Here is a 6,000-nt window from a genome sequence, read left to right on the forward strand (position 1 = left end):
TTTTAAATCACATTAATCATAATCTTTGTTGCCCCTTTCAACAAACTGGTAAAGCCAAAGTGATCTAAATAAAAAAAGTCCACCACTGCTCCTTATTGTGTTATTTTAATTTTAAAAACAATCTCACTGACAGCTCAGTAGACAAGTCAAAAATTCATCTGCAACTTGTTTAATCAAAAATGTAATTGTTTTCTTATTTTCTTCTTCAACACATAACAGGTTACCGTGATTTAAGTGAGCATCATAATCTTCAATTAACCTTAAGTTCATTATTTTCTTTCAAAATAAGGCAAGTGTATCCAAACAGGAAGTCAATAACCTTTAGTGAAAGCCACTATAAAAATAGAAAATAAAACAAAAACAATTTTAAATGCAAAAAAGTAAAATTGTGACCAAAAGGAATGGATTCATTGTGACTGACTATGGAAATTTCTGAGATTGATTATTATGACATTTTATTGTGACAGCACTACCACAAACTTATCAAAATAATTTTATGTTGATTTAAGCTCTTCAGATAAAACCTGACTTATCCACCTCCATGTCAGAGGTATTCTCCAAACATTTAGTCTTTCACAAGCTTAAAATCGATGTTAGTGGATCGCAGATGATTCTACATTTCTTACTCTGTCACATCCTGATATCACAGTGTGGTTGTAGCAGGGTGGTCAGTAGAAAGCTTCTGCTCCCAGGCTCACTCCCTCTCTCCATCTAAGCCAAATTCAGGTGAACAGGTGAGTGTCATTCATTTAATTCCCATGAATGCTCTGGGGAATATGCCTACCACCAACAATAACATGATTGTGAACAAACAATAGAAAACACAACCATCTTAAATTAATGACATTCAAGCCCATAATCTTATATCATAATTATTACCCAACTACCAAGAAATCAGTGAAACTTAAAATGTATCCGTTGTTCATACAGAAATTTTCCTTTTCTTCTATAAGCAAAAGGAAAAGCATTTAGGCCAGAATGATCTTTAGCATCATACACAAAAACATCACCAGATGGGGTACAGATGGCCGAGTCGTTTGGTCGCAATTCATAATTCCTCACTATCTTATCCCTGCCTGACAAGATTGAAGGTCAGCATGCTCTCTTAGCTCCTTTGCCCCCAGAAGAAGGTAAACCTTTGTGACAGGCCCATCCAGATAGCCATGCTTGGTCCTTCGTAGTTTGAGTTATCTTTCCAGTAAGCCATCAGTTGCAGTTCAAGGTGTTGTGTCATCAGTATTAACACGATACCTCCAAGATTATAGTTGCGCTTCACACTGAACCGTTTCTGGCATTCCTGAAGAAGAGGAAGGTGTTCCTTGATCCAACATTTCCAGAATGAGTCAGCCATGTTCTGAACCTGTTTCCATCTGTGATGTGCACAGATGTCAACCTTTTTGAAACGTTCCTGGTGGCAAAGATGGTTGGTCGCCACCAGCAGAAGATGATTAGGAGTGAGAGATTTGAAGTCATTGGGGTCACTGGTTGCTCCAGTGATGTCATGATAGCTTCTGTATGCAGAGAACAAAGTGAAGTTTCTACTCATCAAGGTTCTGCACCTTAAGGATGGAATTCAGGACCCTGCTGACCAACCTCATCAATCCCCTTCTCTTCCAAGATGTGATTTGCTATGGGGATTGAAAAACCAAGTGAAGGGACACTTCACTTTCTAAAGGTTGGGTGATAATGGTAAGATTGAATCTGTCAGTTGTGTCCCTCAACCCATACTCAGCCACACAATTTGTTCCAATGTCTGGTCTCATTTCCAACCCTATCCGTGTCTTGCTATGAAGCATGGCTGGTCCTTTGGTTCTGCAGCCCTAAAATGACTCACTAAAAGAGAGCAACTTGCAGCTGAAGTTCTGAAGCATTTCATCTCTTTGCCATCTGCTTCCTGTCAGTCCTTCTCCAAACAAGACTGAGCAAAAGTCAGAATCAGTTTTTATTCAAACAAAAGTGCAGTAGCAGGTTCTGAACGTAAGTATACAACCAACTGGGTCCAAAAATAGAGGTGATGGATGGGATAGAGGTGGGACAGTGCATCTTTCTCCCCTTCAGGCTGCACAGCATTTACCACCAAGCTCAACTTGACCTCAGGGTCATGGGCTTAGATTTTCCCAGGGGTCATCAGGATTTAAAGACCATTCCTCCTTGGGTGACACGAGGAAATGAGGTCTAGACATCAATGTGTCCCCATTTTGACTCTCCTTGAGGCCAAATCCGCAGGATTGCTTGTGCATCTCCACTGAGACGGATTAGACACATTAAGTATCTTTGAAACCCCGTTGGCTAAAAGTTCAAAACCTTGATGTCTTATTCCATATGTACTAAAGTACAGAAGTATTGTTCAGTTTAAAGACTATCTGTCTGAAAGACACTCCTGCAGATGCTCCTTCCTCCACATTTTGTCCATTTGACTTGCAATCATACCAGCAGTCGGCTCCATGCGGGGAACAATGACAGGTTTTAATGGGGTGGCCTTCTCCGTGTTAAAAGTGCAATGGGTTTCTTTGTTGATGTCATGTAGTAACAGGTATCTAACAGCTGCTTTCACATGCGTCTGCAAAGGGGATGTTACTGTGCTCCAGTTACTTCCCCAAATCCACTGATTTCAGGCCTTTGTCAACTTTTGGATCTTCAAGCTGGGCAAGCTCCCACAACCAGCTTACACATTACCGTGTCGTCGATACTGGGATAACAGCATCCAGACCAAGCGCTTGCATGGCAAGTCCTGTAGGATCTTATAGCACATAAGGGTTCACAGATTGAACTAACTGTGGAGAAGATCCCTCTTCTGGTGAATGCTGTCCTTTCCACTTGAAGTGAGCCATTTTCAAGTACAAATCCTTAACCTCTTTCGCCCTGTCTTTTGGCGGTATGGCAGCCAGCACCTCATGTCTATTGCTAATCCACTTAGCAAGTTGAAAGCCCCCTTTAGCATAAAGTGCATGAATGTGTTGATGATCATGCTCCCACCAAAGAAACCCCAGCAGATCTGAATCCTCAACTGGCTTGCTTATCGGATGAAACATGGCCTCAATGTCCGCCATTGGCACAACAAGCTCCTTTCTAAATGGGGTCATGCCTTCTACCAGTGTGCTCGTGAAGTCTGGTCTTTTCAGGAGATGAACATTTAACGACTATTTCTTGAAACGTTGCAGCACCATCAGATCCCCTGAACAGATTACAAGACAAGTTGAAACTCACAACTGGTTGCGATAGGCTGCTCTGCATGGTTCAGAATCTGTCAGTTCACATTGCTGCAACAGGAGGAGGTGGTGTGTTGTTTTCATTGGCAGGATGTCCCATCTTTTTCGAGATTTTCCTGATTATTTCTGGAGCAGAGTTGGGCTCCGTCGCACGGAGACGAAAATGATATATTGCCGTTTTTTTCAATAAAGTTTTTCGTAAAGACGGGATCGTTTCAAGAAAGCGCGGAACCACTGAAAACGCTGTAGTGCATATGCCAAGCCTGTACGTGGCGCTGTATTACTGCCACGGAAATGCACCAAAAGAGAGAAGAAGATCACAGAAAACTGACATAAATTCTCTTCTAGTTGCCCTTCTGGTTGTTCTCCTCGTTGGATTTAAGAACATATGGTTTATGCGTTTCACGGTGACAGTAAAGGAACATCAGGTTTTGCTGTAAAAGCCATAACAAGCTCAGTAGCTTCTGCAACACGAACGCAACCCTGTAGTCCGCCACTGTTGTTTTGGCCGGACCTGCGTCTTAAGAAAACTACGCTACGTCTGACGTAATCATTTCAAGAAAGATGCAGTTGGCTGTTTACATGTAGACGAAATGGTTGTCATTTATGGATTTGTGCACTCTGGGACCCGTTTTCAAAAAGTATAGTTTACAGTCACCCAAAACGCCATTTCCATGGGGATGAAACGCCGATACGACAAAAAACTTTTGTGTATACTCCTTAATTCGTCTACGTGGGGGTGGGGCCTTAGTGTTGCGTCAAACAGTTCATAAATATGGGGAGCAGGTGCCTAGTGGTTAAAGGCGCTCCCCATGAACGCAGGCGGCCGGGGTTCGAATCCGGCCTGAGGCCCTTTACTGCATGTCTCTCCCCCCACTCTTGACCCTCTTTCTGACTCTATCCACTGTCCTCCTCTATCTAATAAATGCCCAAAAATAAATCTTAAAAAAAAGACAAAAAACAAAAACAGAAAACAGTTCATAAACATACTGTATGCTGCAGCCTACAAGCAATGTTTCCAAGGCTTCAGAATGCACTGGCTGTTAAAACACAGTATGCCTCTAATACCAGCTGCTGGAGAACTGAAAAACAAAATCACAGGCAACGCCATCAGTCAGCAGTGCGACAGGTCAGTTCACACAGCTGTAACTGCGGCCCTGCAATGTTCTAACATGGTCTTATTGTGTTGTGAATCTTTTGTCTTAACTGAGCTTAAGAGCCCAGACCTAGCTTTGACTGCATTTGCTCCTTTATCTACACTCTGAACAACCTTCCATGGCTTCAATGCCTTTGAAACATTAGCTCCAACATGCTGGTCAGTCTCTTACTCAATGTCTGTAGTTTTAACATGTTTGAAATGCCATCACATTTGGACGTCTTCCTGACAAAGAATCTTGGCTTGATGAACTGACACGGTGTTCTATGTGAGGATGCCTGACAGGCAGCTCACAACAACAGTCGCTGTCTGATGCAGTCACCTTTAAGCCTGAAATGAAATGGCTTCCAGCAACTTCCTTCTGACCCATACATTGGAGTAGAAGGTCGATTCTTCATCTCCTAAAATTCAGTGGGTAAAAAGCTGAGCACCAGAATCCAGAAGGGCGTAGGAAGTCGGTGTCTAATGTTTAAGGTATAGATAGTGTACAATCCTGTACACCAGCTCCTGTAAAGGCTCAGCTAGCCAATGTTTGACATACAGTCACATGGCAGAGGAAGTCGCAGCAAGCATTCCAGATAGTCTGAAAAAGTTAAAGAGCTAAAGAAGACTAAAGAAAGGTTAAAAAGAATAAGTGGCCTCAGTCATATTGAACCACCCAGGTTCTGAGGAACTGGACAAGGAACAATGCTACAACTACATTTCTAAAAAAGTTGGAGCACTGAGTAAAATGTTAGTAAAAACAGAATTCAATGACTGTCAAATCCCATAAACCCATTCTATTTACAATAGAACATAACAAAATAAAAGCTGTTGAAACTTTTGCCATTTCATGAAAAATATGACCTCATTTTGCATTTGATAGCAGCAACACATCTCAAAAAAGTAGGGACAGAGCTGTGTTTACTATTGTGTAGCATCTACTCTTCTTTAACAACAGTCTGTTAACGTCTTGGAAGTGAGGTTCCAGGAGCTTTGGGAGAGGAATGTTGTCCCGTTCTTGTGTGATTTAGGATTTGAGCTGCTCACCAGCCCTGGGTCATCTTTGCCAGATTTATTGTTTTATGATGCTCCACACGTTTTCTATTTGTGAAATGTCTGGACTGCAGACAGGCCAGTTCAGCATCTGAACTCATCTACTGTGAGGCCATGCTGTTGTGATGCATGTAGTATGTGATTTAATGTTGTTTGCTGAAATATGCAAGGCCTTCGCTGAAAGAGGTGTCTGAATGGGAGCATAGTTAGCTCTAAAACCTCTGTCTACTTATCAGCAATTGATAGTGCCCTTCTAGATGTGTAAGCTGCCCCCGCCATAGGCACTAATGCAGGGGTGTCAAACTCAATCACAGCTGGGGCCGGATTCTTAATTTGGGTCAAACCTGAGGGCCTAACAGGGTCAATATTTAACCATTGACTGTCAACCTGAATGATTTAGATTTAAAAAGGTAAACATGATGAGTTGAAAACTCAAAATCTGAGATAAAAAGTCAAACTTACAAGTTTTAAAGGTAAAAACATGACATTTAAAGTCAAAATAATGTCTTTAAAAGGCAAAGTATGAGATAGAATTCTGAAACCATGATTTTTGGCAGAGGAAAATATGATATAAATGTCAAAATCATGAGTTTTAAAGGT

Source organism: Cheilinus undulatus, linkage group 3 (genome assembly GCF_018320785.1).
Source record: "Cheilinus undulatus linkage group 3, ASM1832078v1, whole genome shotgun sequence".
NCBI classification, from domain to species: domain Eukaryota; kingdom Metazoa; phylum Chordata; class Actinopteri; order Labriformes; family Labridae; genus Cheilinus; species Cheilinus undulatus.